The sequence below is a fragment of the Triturus cristatus genome, chromosome 10 (genome assembly GCF_964204655.1).
Source record: "Triturus cristatus chromosome 10, aTriCri1.1, whole genome shotgun sequence".
NCBI lineage: Eukaryota > Metazoa > Chordata > Amphibia > Caudata > Salamandridae > Triturus > Triturus cristatus.
This window is the reverse complement of record NC_140593.1, coordinates 5,426,085-5,440,545: the sequence shown is the minus strand read 5'-3', so window position 1 is coordinate 5,440,545 and position 14,461 is coordinate 5,426,085. Positions and strand designations below refer to the sequence as shown.

General features: G+C 54.5%; 1 protein-coding gene across 2 annotated transcripts in view; it reads right to left on the bottom strand.

Annotated features, from left to right (window-relative positions):
• LOC146788707 (NXPE family member 4-like) overlaps positions 1-14,011 on the bottom strand; it is a 652,915-nt gene extending 638,904 nt beyond the window's left edge. For both annotated transcript variants that reach the window (XM_085630307.1, XM_085630310.1), the window contains exon 1: positions 13,801-14,011. The gene's annotated coding sequence lies outside the window, so the exon portion shown is untranslated. The remainder of the gene's footprint in view (positions 1-13,800) is intronic.
• Between the last annotated feature and the right edge of the window lie 450 nt (positions 14,012-14,461).

Here is a 14,461-nt window from a genome sequence, read left to right as displayed (position 1 = left end):
AGTTTTGTAGTGCAGCCAGTCGCTGCTGCGGTACAGCGCAAACGCAAGTCCAAATCCCACCGCTGATCACCAATGTTAGAACTGGCGATTTCTGGTTGGCTAAGGCTTGCGCCAAAGTCAGGCAGAAACCACCACTCTAGTCAGGGCAAGGAAGTTACACGCCAAAGATAACCCCTGCTCACCCCCTTGGTAGCTTGGCACGAGCAGTCAGGCTTATCTCTGAGGCGATGTGTAAAGCGTTTGCGCGCGCACCCAGCAACAACACCCAAGGCCCACCACAAAGGAAACTCCACACAAGGTATTCTATAAAAATAGCCTTTGTATTATACACAACACATTAGATAAAAACACACACTTTACAATGTGCCAACAGGCACGGGCAGAATTTACAAGGGATATGTACAAGACAGGGCCACATGGACCACTGTCAGGAATGAGCACTTTTTAGAACGTAACACAAAAATATATAAGATCACTGTAGCACAAAAATAATAAGTATAGCACACAACCAGTACTTACTGGTATCAGGTAAGTACCACCTACGCAACCCTAACTACCTTAGGAAACTGTCACGCAGGGGACTGGAACCTCACTAGCACCACCTGTACTAGGAGAAAGCAAACAACCACCTAAGTATCACAATACCTGAAGGGGTAATAGGACGTTACACATGATGTATCACATTCAGAGGTGTGGGGAAGGAAAACACATGATGCATAAAAACACATTCAGAGGTGTAAAGCAATGGCACATGACGCATAAAAACACATTCAGAGGTGCAAGGAAAGGAACAATTGCGCACGAACTCATCTGCCACCACCTGTGGCAGTCCCTAGGCCAACTGGCCTTGTCCAGGCTAGGACGCTCTGTGTCCAGAAAAGTCAGGGCACGGCTGCGCAAGCTGCGCAAGCTACAACACAGAGGCCACCACCTAAACATTGCAGCTGCCCACTAAGTGCTGGGCAGCTGTAGAACGACTCTCAGGCACCGACGTGCCTCTGGAGCCCTCTCTGGGCTCTGTCTATTCAAAATGCCCCTAGAGCCTTCGTGGCTCTGCACCAACAATGCCCCGCAACGTTGGAGCCTCACTGGGCTCGAGAAACAATGTGCCAACCGTTGGAGCCTCACTGGGCTCTATCGAAGTGCCCCCGGTCGTTGGAGTGCTACACGCACTCGAGAACATTCATGGCCCCGACGCTGGAGACCCACACAGGGGACTCGTGAGCCCCGCAGGCTCTTTTGCCCACGTCGCGGCCCTGGAGTCCCTCTGGACTCTAACGAAATATTGCCCCCAACGTTGGAGCGACCCCAGAAGCGGGGGCCGCTCTAAGAGTCAGCCGGTCTGGGACCGCCACCCACAATACGCGCACGGAGTCCCCCAGCCCTGCTCAACTTACCGGGCTGTTGCTCTGGGGACTCCGGTGTCGTCTCTGCTTCTGCTCTCTCTGGTGCCGGCCGCACTTCGGCCGGGCCGCGTCACGCTGCCTCGCTCTCCGGTTTCCGCGTTTCAGACCGGCGAGCCCCCTGTTGCTGGGCAACCTGTAACGCTGGGACCAATCACAGCGCGGCAGGGCTCTGACGTGGGCGGCCCAAGGAAACAGCTCCTGCGGGGTTCCCGGGCCGGCGGCAGGGATTTTCAAGACGGGGTAGGCTCCCGTTACTCTGCACAAAGTCCCTGGCTGGGTGGGCACCCGCTAGGGATTCTCACTCTCCAATAAAGCGGGGTAGGCTCCCGCTCGAGCACAGCAACGAGCACAACGGCGGGGTGGGCACCCGCCGAACTTGTCAAAACACGGCAGAATCGCGGGGTGGGCACCCGCTATCAGAATCACAGCGCTCCTAGCGCTATAAAGTCAGACAGCGCTCACAGCGCTACAAAGCTCATAAAAGCGCTCCCAGACGCTTAGAGATAGTAAGACCAGGAAAATAGCGCGCCCAGTGCTACAAAGTTCAAGGAGCGCTCCCAGGCGCTGTAAATCAACAAAAAGGTCCAGTCGAAAGTCCTCCAAGAACAGGGGGGCAAAGGCTGGGCCCAGGGCCAGCACACAGGGCCCTCCAGCAGGGAGGCAGTCCCCAGTGGCGGTCTCTCCTGGCGCCCAGCAGCAGCAGGCCCCCCCTCAAGTGGATCCTGCAAGAGAACAATTTGTAAGGGGACACAGCCCCTTTTTATACAGTACAAGTCTTTGTCTGAAGGCGCAGGGAAGGGGCGAACCAGTTCCAACAGGTTCCTGAGCACTTTGTTTTGCTCAGCCCCTCTCCCTATTCACTGGCAGGCCAGGGTCATCAGACGCACCACAGGGGCCGGAGCCAGCATTGTGTGGGGGAAGCCCTGTCCTATTCAGGACCCAGGTACACTCCTCCCCAGCCATCAGCATGCTAAACTCCCATTCACCACTGGGTGACTCCTCCTGTCCCTGGGGATTTCCCTAGTCCGTCACATGACCTCCACCAGCCAATCGCCAGACAAGCCACACATTTCATACTGCACACTGAAGTGCCCACTTCTAGAAGTGGCACTTCCCCACTAGGTGCATGCACGCCGCACACATCATCGTGCAGCATTCACTCGCACGAGTCCGCACATACCAAACTCGGGCCTGCACACCCCACGCATCAGGAACTACTAGGACACATACATTCCCCCATGCATTCCTATGGGAGGGCAGGCCAACCTCAACACACGCACGCACGCACTTTACCCTGGGACGCAGCGGTAAAGTGCGCCTAAACCAAAAATCATTACACCAAGTCACCCATAAAAAGCAAAAAGTCTCGGGGGTGACCTGCCAAAAGGGCCAAGTCCAACACATGGTATAATCTTGACTGTTATATTTTCCTGTTGCCTTTGTATGCACTGTGGTCCCGCTATCTGTGATCTTTGTGCTACTATGTGCATCCCAAAACCCAAACCACAAGTAACAGAAAACATAAGAATGATGTTACAGCAACAACTCGATGACCTCATGGCTATTGACGTGGACTCAGATTAACATGGGTCTATCGTGCCTGAGTTCTGGCAAAAGGAGGGTCTGAGGAACTTCGATTTTCGATCACGATCGAATCGACCTGCCATTTTGTGACCCGCCGCCATTTTGTGTTGCCATCACTCAGGCAGCACGGCGAACAAAGTCTATTCTGCTTTTTCTGTAGCCTGGTGTCGAAATACGCCCTCGGCCTCTATTTGCAAAGCTGGTGTTAGAACTAGCCGAGTACACTAATCCCTGTCTGACTTTTCTAATCTGCGTCTCAACTATCTGTTGGCTCACACTATTCTTTCCTGACTTTATCTTATCGACTGGCCTTCACTGTCTCCTGCTAGCATTCTCTCGTTTCACAACTGTCCTCCAACACACACAAACGTATCTCGCCTCCTGCAAGTTAGTTATGAATCTTTTAATGTATTAACTTGAGGGAGGGGTGACAAACACAGTTGGAGGAGAGGTCTCTTCGAGTCATCTGACACTTCTGTTTTCAAACCTTTCTTATTGGTTCCGCCTTGTTTTCCAACTTTCCTTATTGGCTCTTTCTTGTATGCTCTGGGAGTGCATTTTATTAATGATTGTGTTATTGTATGGTATTTAACCCGATGTGCCACAGAGTGAAGTGGCAGTCTCCTGAGAACCTACTTTGTGTACTTCTAGGATAACTGTACTAGCTGCAGCTAAATAAATCTGATCTTCTAACGCCGACAGAGTGTCCCGTGTCTCTGTGTAGCGAAAAAGGAGAAGTCCGGAGACTTTGGGCGTACCCTGCGCCGCCAGGCCCAAAAGGTTCTGGTTCTTCACTGGTAATATTAATCAAAAATAGAATCAAAACCTCAAAAACGTACGTGGTTATGTTATGGTCTGCTAGTGTACACTATAATTGCTGTATGCAATCACAAATGCAAGTCCAGATCCTCACCGCTGACCACCAATGTTAGCAATGGGGGTCTCTAGTTGGCAATGGCTGGCCACTGTCCGAGTAAGGACCCTTCTTCCTAAGTCAGAGTAAGCGGGCTACACCCTTTGATAACTCCTGCTCATCGCTGTGGTAATGTAGCACGAGCAGCTAGGCTTATCTCAGAGGCAGTGTGTGAAGCATTTATGACCATACACAGTAACACAATGAGGAACACTACAAATGGACACCACTCAAGTAATTATTAAAAAAAAGTATATTTATATAGACTTAACACAAGACCAATAACAGTAAAAATCATCCACAATACTCAGACCACAGGGTTACTTTAAAAATGCTGCAAAAATAGTTCAAGGTGCACAAAATGATGTTCAGTTCAATGCAGTGGTCTCTGCGACCCTTTTACTCACAAGGTATCTGGATTCTGTAGCAAAGCAGCAAAAATGTCGCTAAGGAGTTGTAGCGATAAATTTGCTCACGCTAACCAGCGATGCGTTGAATCCTTACCGCAAGGGAGGATGATGCGCTGGGTTGCGGGCAGGACAAAGCGACAAACTTCTGCATGCTAAGCCGGTGATGCGATAAAATCCTTGCCGCTAAGGGAGGATGATGCGCCGAGCCTGTTGCGTGTGCGATCTTGCTGCGATAAAAGAAAATGGTGCTCCGTGAGGGAGCGACGATCCTGATGCAATGCAGGGAAAATGGCGAACGCACGGCATCCGCGCTGCGATGACCTTGATGCGATGATTTTTGGTTAGCGAGCGTTTTGGGGCACGCTAACAAACAATGCGACAATCTTCGGGTTAGCGAGCATTTTCAGGCCAGCAGTCAGGTGATACAATAACTGTGGTTAGCGAGCGTGTTGGAACCCGCTGACAGGCAATGCGGTAATCTTCGGGATAGCGAGCACTCTTAGGCCCGCAGACAGCTGATGCGATGCACTTGGGTTAGCGGGCGTTTTGGGGCCCGCTGACAGGTAAAGCGATAATCTTCGGGGTTAGCGAGCGTTTTCAGGCCCGCCGAGAGGTGATGCGACGATCTCCGGTAGCGAGCGCTCGGCTGCAGCAGAGCGACGATTTTCCTCACGCTCTCCAGCTGCAGCGACTCGCTAAGGGGGGTTAGCGACGATTTTCAGCACTCTTTTCTCAGCAGTAGAACTAGAGGCCCTGAAACTCACAGGAGCCTCACCTGCAGATAGAAATCCTTGTTGGGAGGAAACAGGGGGCTGGTGATGGAGTCTGATGTGCCTGAGACTCCTGCAGGAGGCTAGCTCTCTTCTAGCCCTTGGGTAATTGCTGTAGCCAAAAATAAAAGTTCCTTCAAAGTCCTTTTCCTCTTCTTCCAAATCCAGTAGTAACCACTGCAGGCCAGTCCAAGAAACAGCACACAAGCACAGGGACAGTCCTTCTCCTGCAGATTCCTGTAGTTGCACGGACAGAGGTTCTTCTTGTTGTCCAGGAGCAATACACATTGTAGGGGTTTGGGCACAAATATTTATACCCCAAAAAGTCTTTGTTCTAAAGAGTCACAAGTCACTGAACCCAGCTAGAACCAGTTCTGTCCAGCCCTGGAGCACTTTGTTTACCAGGCTGCATCCTTCCTTTCAGAAAGAGGGGGTCTGCCTTCAGACGCACAGTGGGAGGTGGAGCCAGCATTCACCTTGCCAGGCACAGTCCTATTCAAGTGCAGGAGCTACCCCTCCCCACACTCCAAGGCAGATCTCTCTATTCAACCCAGGTCTGCCTCAGCCTGCCCTGTCCCTCCAAAACCAGACAGCCAATACACATGTTGGAAGGGGCGTTCTCCGGGGGGCTTTGGAATACGTTCCTGGCCACCCTTTGACCCACCTCTCCCAGAGTTAGGCCGAGCACTGGCGGGGAGGCCCTTCCGGGAAGGGTCTCGTTCCTAGGATCGTACACGCTGAACTTACACTCTCTGACAGAGGGACACCACACAATAGTTCTTAGTATACTTTATCGAAAGGTCAAGGGATCTTTATGATCCGTGATACAGCCGTTGGATCAATGCTGCAAGCGATGGGGGTATTGGGGTAGTGGGACAGTCTTTAAGTTCAGTGTCTCTGCAGAGTATCCTACGCACAGCTCTCAATCCTCGAGCTGGTGGATTTTGGTTCACTCGGCAACCTCCGCCGATCTTTCTGGATAGGAGTGCCGTGAGTCTCTCAGCAGGCACAGGTGGTTTTGGGTTCTTGGGAGCCGCGACGTCGTCAGCAGGGCTCAGATGGTTCAGGGTTCGGGGAGCTGCGACAGCGTCAGCAGGGCTCAGATGGTTTCAGAGGTCGGGGAGCCGCGACAGCAGGGCTCAGATGGTTCAGAGTTCGGGGAGCCGCGACGGCGTCAGCAGGGCTCAGATGGTTCAGAGTTCGGGGAGCCGCGACAGCGTCAGCAGGGCTCAGATGGCTTAAGAGATCGGAGAGCCGCGACGCGTCAGCAGGGCTCAGATGGTTCAGAGTTTGGGGAGCCGTGACAGCGTCAGCAGGGCTCAGATGGTTCAGAGTTCAGGGAGCCGCGACGGTGTCAGCAGGGCTCAGATGGTTCAGAGTTCGGGGAGCCGCGATGGCGTCAGCAGGGCTCAGATGGTTCAGAGTTGGGGGAGCCACGACAGCGTCAGCAGGGCTCATGTAGGTCCAGGTCTTCTCTGCCTCCCGTCCCTTCAGCACCCCTTGTTATACTCCCCCTCCTCTTTGAAGTCCGGAGTCCCCGCGGAGAGGGGTCTTGGTGCCTGGGGGCGGTGTGTCGGGATTTCCGGCCCTTTGATCTATTCAGGTTAGTCTGGGAGGGACTCCAGACGCCCAGCATGCGAGGCGCGCGCTCACCGGGGGCCTGGTGGCCGATCGAAACCCTCCTTGGGGAGGAGATCAGAGGTGTGACCGAGACGGCGTCTCCTGGTCTTGCTTGGGGGTTTCCCGCTCCCTCGGCCGGGCATGCGTGGTAGTGTTGTGGGTTCGGCTGGGGCCCCGGCCGGCCATTGGGTTTGTTGGGTCATGGTGGCAGGATGTCTGTGACATTGGGGATCAGGTGCGGTTGCAGGCTTGCTTGCTGGCCGGGAGGGCCCACGCCACGAGGCCGGTCTATCATAAGGGTGGCTTACATGATGCCAAGGGAAGGTTCAGGGGCTGGGAAGTGGGTTCACTTCACAGCCAAGATGGCAGTTCTGGACAGCACACAGACACTGCAGTGGCAGGTCTGAGAGACACTTTACAAGCTGCTTCTATGGGTGGCACAAACCAGCGCTGCAGGCCCACCAGCAGCATTTGGTTTACCAGCCCTGGGCACACACAGGCCACGCTACTAGGGACTAACAGGTAAACCAAATAAGACAATCATGGATGTACCAATTCACATGTCATCTTTACAAAGGGAGCATTTGCGCTGTGGCACTGAATGGCAGTGGCACAGCGCCCAGAGCAACTATAACCAGCAAAAACAGAGGAGACACAGCGAAAAATGGAAGGGAGACTCACGCCAATGGTGCCAGGTCTAACAGGCATACTTTGCACAACGAATTAATGAGAACACAAATACTGCAAAAGAGCTATATAAAACAGTACGTGAGTTATGCGAGCCAACCTGGATGTCCCACACCTTGCATCCTTCAGCAGAATGCTGTGAAAAGATCAGTGAATTTTTTTATGGACAAAATAGGCACAATTTACTCGTCATTTAACACCCCCACCCCAGCAGATTCCACCAAATGGGGAAATACGGAACCTCATCTCGACACCCCTGCACGTCTAGGAAGTTTTTCCCCTTCACAGAAAGAGAGGTTGCTAAAGCAATGGGGGAAGTCAAATCAGGATCCCCGCTCGAGCCCTGCCCACATTTTATTTTTTCACAAATACCTACCCTGTGCCCTTACATCACACAGCTGTTTAACCAATCTCCGGAGACAGCAGTTTTCCCAGAGATCTGGAAACAAGCCATAGTGACCCCCTCACGAAGAAGGCAGGTTCAGATGTAAATAACCCAGCCAACTACAGGCCAATTTCCCAGCTCCCCTATCTGTCCAAAGTACAGGAAAAATGAGTCAATAGACAACTGTTTAACTATTTAGAATCTAACGAATTGCTGGACCCCCCTCAAACAGGTTTCAGGGCCACCAACCGTACAGAGGCAACTCTCTTGGTGGTCCTAGATAACATGGGATCACTGTTGGACCAGGGAAAGGCAGGAGCCTTGATCCTGTTAGACCTGTCGGCGGTCTTCGACACGGTCTCTCACCAACTCTCACTGGAAAATTTGCATGAAAAAGGGTTACATTCAAAATCCCTTCAATGGCTCAGTTCATTTCTGAGCAACATGACTCCAACTGTGCCAATAGGCGCCTTCTCATCTACTCCAAAAAATCTCAGCTGTGGCGTCCCGCGGGAGCATCCCTGAGCCCCACACTATTCAATGCCTACGTATCATCTCTGGCACAAACTGGCACGAAATGGGGCTTTGGGATCTGCCCCTATGCGGATGATACGCAACTGACAATCGCTATCGGAAACAGGCTCGAGGACACCAGAGCCAAACTCAACAACTGCCGCACTGAAATGGCAACCTGGACGCCAGAGCACTGCTTAAAGCTCAACGCCGAGAAATCTGAAATCTTGCTTCTCGGCAGAGCCAATTATATCTGGGATGCGTCATGGTGGCCCCACTCTCCGGGCGCGGCCCCAGCACCCAAGCAGTGCGCGAACAATTTGGGCGTCATCATTGATAACACCCTGTCAGTGCAGGACCACGTGCGGACCCTGTGTGGAGAAGCTTCGCCACGCTGAAGCTCTTAAAAAGGCTCGTCCCCGGATCCCGCTGGAAAGCCGGAGAACAGTCCCACAGGCCCTGCTTGGCAGCAGGCTGCATTATGGAAATGCCCTTTTCGTTGGCATGCCAGATTACCTCTTCAAACGTCTACAAGTAATAGAAAATGCAGCGGCCAAACTGGTGTGCAGTAAGGGCAGATATAGCTCCGCGACGGACTGCCTGAGGCACTTCACTGGCTGCCCATGCGTCGAAGAGAAGGATTCAAGCTCTTAGGACATGCACACCGGGCACGCCATCACCCCGGCCCTAGGAATCTCCAGAATCCAATTGAATTCTACTCCCCGTCCAGGTGCCTAAGGTCACGCTTTCAGGCGCTAGCTGAGATTAAGAGAATCAGTAAGAGCAGGGCAGGCGGAGCACCTTTCCGCATCTTGCAGCTTTACACTGGGACGAGCTCCCGCTGGAACCACGGCTGGCTGAAGAGTACATGGCGTTCAGGAAGAAACTTAAAACTGTTGCCACCGATCTCAACTGGACCAGCTCAGTTCACCACCCTCCCACTACATCAGCGCTGTGAATCCCACCGGGATGAATGTCGCGCTTTATAAATAGATGAACAAATGGCGAGAATGCGGAGTGAGTTGTCTGAATGCAGGGTGTATTCCCAGGCACTTGGAGTAACTCCGCCTGTCACTGGCGTCGGGCGTAGGGTTTCAGATATGTTAAACTGTCGCTATTATGGCATTAACCAGGGAATAGGGCGGAGGAAATAAATCAAGGGCTGGTCCTGCGACAAGCTTCCAGGGGTGGGATTATTGTTGCCTGCTCAATATTTGGAAGTCCCAGATAGAAAAATAAGCAGTCACCTAAAGCCGTATTTTCAGCACTTACCTTTGCATACCTCAAACAGGAAATATACATAGAAAGCACTTTTAATGGCGCTCTGGGGCTGCCTGAATGATCCATGACTGATAATTAAAGTGAACAAAGACAGAAAAGTCGCATCACAAATGAATACATACTATTTGATTTATAACAATATTTAGTGTCAAGACACCCTATTTTATATTCCTTTTCATGAAATGCATTCTCACACTACAGCAGCAAATGTAAAATTCAAATGTGAGGAAGAGGCAGGGTGAGGGCCCAGGCGGCATTGGAACCAGAAAAACAAACTACGCTTAGGAAACCAGTTTACAAAGGGATGTAAATCTGCAAATAGACTTTTAAAGGCCTGTGAATAACTCGGGCGTGCCCAGTCCACCCACAGCAGCTCTCAGCAGCCTTCTGGTCTGAGACACACGACGAAAGGGGGGGTGAGTCACAACAGGGGGGTGAGACACACGACGGGGGAGAGTGGGACACACGAGGGGGGTGAGACACACGAGGGAGACACGACGAGGGGGGAATGTGGCACACGGGGGGGGGGTGAGACAAACAAGAGAGACACACGGCGAGGGGGAGAGCGAGACACACGAGGGAGACACGACGAGGGGGGAATGAGGCACACGAGGGGGGGGGGAGTGAGACAAACAAGGGAGACAAACGCCGAGGGGGAGAGTGAGACACACGAGGCGGAGTAAGACACACGACGGGGGTGAGACACATGAGGGAGACTCACGATGAGGGGGAGTGAGACACACAAGGGGGGAGTGAGACACGGGAGGGGGAGTAAGACACACGAGGGAGACACTCGCCAAGGGGGAAGTGTGACACACAAGGGAGGGTGAGACACACGACAGGGGAGTGAGACACACACCGAGGAGGGTAGTGAGACACACAAAGGGGGGGGGGGTGAGACACACGACTGGGGGTCGAGACACATGGGGTTGAGACACACGAGGGAGGCTCATGATGAGAGAGGAGTGAGACACATGAAGAGGGGCGAGATACACTATGAGGGGGGAGTGAGACACACAAGGGGGTGAGAAACACGAGGGAGACACGCGACAAAGGGGGGAGTTAGACACACAAGCGGGGTGAGACACACGACGGGGGACAGTGAAACACACCGCGGGGACAGTGAGACACACGAGGGAGACACGACGAGGGGGGAATGAGGCACACGAGGGGGGTGTGACAAACAAGGGAGACACACGCCGAGGGGGAGAGTGAGACACATGAGTGGAAGTAAGACACACGACGGGGCTGAGACACATGAGGGAGACTCAGGATGAGGGGGAGTGAGGCACACAAGGGGGGAGTGAGACACACGAGGGAGACACTCGCCAAGGGGGAAGTGTGACACACAAGGGAGGGTGAGACACACGACTGGGGGTCGAAACACATGGGGTTGAGACACACGAGGGAGACTCATGATGAGAGGAGTGAGACACAGGAGGAGGTGTGAGATACACTATGAGGGGGGAGTGAGACACACAAGGGGGTGAGAAACACGAGGGAGACACGCGACGAAGGGGGAAGTGAGACACACAGTGGGGGAGTGAGACATATGAGGGGGTGAGACACATGACGGGGGTGAGACACACGGGGTGAGACACACGGGGTGAGACACATGAGGGATACTCATGATGAGGGGGTGTGAGACACATGAGGGGGGTGAGATACACGATGAGGGGGGGCGTGAGACACACAGGGGGTGGGACACACAGGGGAGATAAACGACGAAGGGGGAGTGAGACACACAAGAGGGGTGAGACACACGGCGGGGGAAGTGAGACACTTGAGGGGGAGTGAGACACACGACGGGGTTGAGACACATGGGAGTGAGACAAACTAGGGAGACTCACGATGTGGGGGGGAGTGAGACACACGAGGGGGTGAGACACACGACGGGGGAGTGAGACACCCGAGGGGGTGAGACATGAGGGGGTGAGACACACGAGGGAGGCACACGATGATGGGGAGTGAGACATACGAGGGTGTGGGACACACAAGGGAGAGACACGACGGGGGGGTTGAGACACACTAGAGGGGGTGAGACGCACGAGGGGGGGTGAGACACACGAGGGAGACACACGCCCTTCCAGGCCGTGACCCTCATGCGCCTGCCCAGGGCAGGGCTTTATTTACTCGAAGGAGCCGGTGCCCGGCGGCGGGTGGGCCGGGTCCACCGGGTGGACCGGTTTGGGGGTCTTTTGGCCCTTGGGGACGGGGTCCACTGCCGATGGCCCTGGGATTCAAAGACACGTTGTATCCTCTTGACGTGCACAGCACCCGCACAGCACATGCACAGCACCCGGACAGTGCACAGCACCCGCTCAGTGAACAGCACCCGCACAGTTCACAGCACCTGCACAGTTCACAGCACCCGGACAGTGCACAGCACCCGCTCAGTGAACAGCACCCGCACAGTTCACAGCACCTGCACAGTTCACAGCACCTGCACAGTACACAGCACCCGCACAGTGCACAGCACCTGCACAGTACACAGCACCCGCACAGTGCACAACACCCGCTCAATGCACATCACCCGCACAGTACACAGCACCCGCACAGTGCACAGCACCCGCACAGTGCACATCACCCGCAGAGTGCACAGCACCTGCCTACAGTGCACAGCACCTGCCTACAGTGCACAGCACCTGCACAGTGACCTACACAAGTTCAAACCTGTCCCAATTTCTGAACACTGCTCCTTTCCGCGGTCTGGTTCGCTAATGGAGACACTTCTGTGCTTCCTGTCCCAGTCCGACCCCGGGGGTAACGCACACTCCCCTTAGACCACGTGTGTGTCTTCCTCTCTTTTTCCCACACAAATGTTGCCCAGCCCCGGAGGAGCGTCAGCGAGGGGAATCGCGCCATAGCGCCAAATACAGATTCGGAGAGAAAGCGCCACTTCCGATTTGTACCAAGTTTCGTTTCTGCCCGAGAGTGGATGCAAAGAGGGTCCGAAAATGAGGGGTGCGGTCCATCCGAGGCCAGAGACACACAACACGCACACTGGGCCCTCCACCCAGCCCTCACTTACCTACAGACACACAACACGCACACTGGGCCCTCCACCCCGCCCTCACTTACCTACAGACACACAACACGCACACTGGGCCCTCCACCCCGCCCTCACTTACCTACAGACACAGAACACCCAAACTGGGCCCTTCGCCCGCCCTCTCTTACCTACTGACACACAACACGCACACTGGGCCCTCCACCCCGCCCTCACTTACCTACAGACACACAACACGCACACTGGGCCTTCCACCCCGCCCTCACTTACCTACAGACACACAACACGCACACTGGGCCCTTCGCCCGCCCTCACTTACCTACTGACACACAACACGCACACTGGGCCCTCCACCCCGCCCTCACTTACCTACAGACACACAACACGCACACTGGGCCTTCCACCCCGCCCTCACTTACCTACAGACACACAACAACCAAACTGGGCCCTTCATCCCACTCTCACTTACCTAAAGACACACAACACCCAAACTGGGCCCTTCCGTACCCAGGCCTTACCTGCAGACACACAACACCCAAACTGGGCCCTTCCACCCCATCCTCACTTACCTACGGGCACACACCACCCAAATTAGGCCCTTCTACATTCCGGCCTTACCTGGAGACACACAAAACCCCAACTGAGCCCTTCACCCCGGCCTCACTTACCTACAGACACAGAACACCCAAACTGGACCTTCCACACCCCTTCCTCACTATACTTCCAGTATACACACGCACCCTGTGTGCCCCCGTCCCTCCCCCACACACACTTACTATTAGCTCCTCACCCCTGCTCTAAAGATGCACACACACTCTGTGCCCCCTCACACACATCCTCGGGTCCTCACGTGTGAAGCGCAGGCAGAGACACTCCGTAGAGCTTCCTGTTGTATGTGGGCGGTGTGCTCCGCACCTACGGCGGACCCACAAAATCACCCCCCCATGCTCTTGGTCTGTGGCCCCTCACCTGTGCAGTGTCGAGACACACACCCCAACCCCCCATGCTCTTGGTCTGTGGCCCCTCACCTGTACAGCGCATCCACCCACTCTCCGCCACCCCCTCACCGGCACCCCCGCCGCGAGGCAGCCGGCTCCTCACCTGTGCAGTGTGGACACGCACACACACCCTCAGCCACCCCATGACCATGGCTAATTGCCCCTCACCTACAGTGCATCCGCACACTCCCCCCCCCCATGCTCCTGGTCTGCCGCCCCTCACCTGTGCACAGGACAAAGTCTCTCAGCGCCTAGAAGCCTCCGGTGCCCTTTGCTCACGCCCAGTGGTCCAAGCAGCTGCTTCAATGGCCCTGGCTCGTGCTCCAGCCCTCCCGGTTCGTGCTCCAGCCCTCCCGGTTCGTGCTCCAGCCCTCCCGGTTCGTGCTCCAGCCCTCCTGGCTCGTGCTCACCAGCCCTCACACAACGACTGATCACTGAGGCTATTTACAGTGAAATGTGAACTGGTCACACCTACACTGAGGCGCTATGTCACGCCTGCTGCGATCAGTGCCGCAAGAATCTCGCACAGCCCCGTGCACTCTACGCCACTAGTGTGGAGGAAACACAGGGACAAGGAACAGGCTCTCCCAGGAGGAGCCCCAACCCTCTGGTCCTTCAGCCATCACTCACCATCTCCAGGAGAGAACACGAGAGTGCAGCAGCGCTCAGAAGGCGCCCTCACTCAGTGCTCGAGAGGAAAAACAAAGGTCCTGCTTCCTTCTGAGAAGTGCCAGTACTCTCCCGTTAAAAGTACTGCTGAGAAATGCAGGTGCCCTATACCAGAGTACCTTTTTATGTCTGAGAAGTGCCAGTACTCTCCCATTAAAAGTACTGCAGCTCTGCTGAAAGTACACGTGTATGATACCCGAGTACCTTCTTACTTC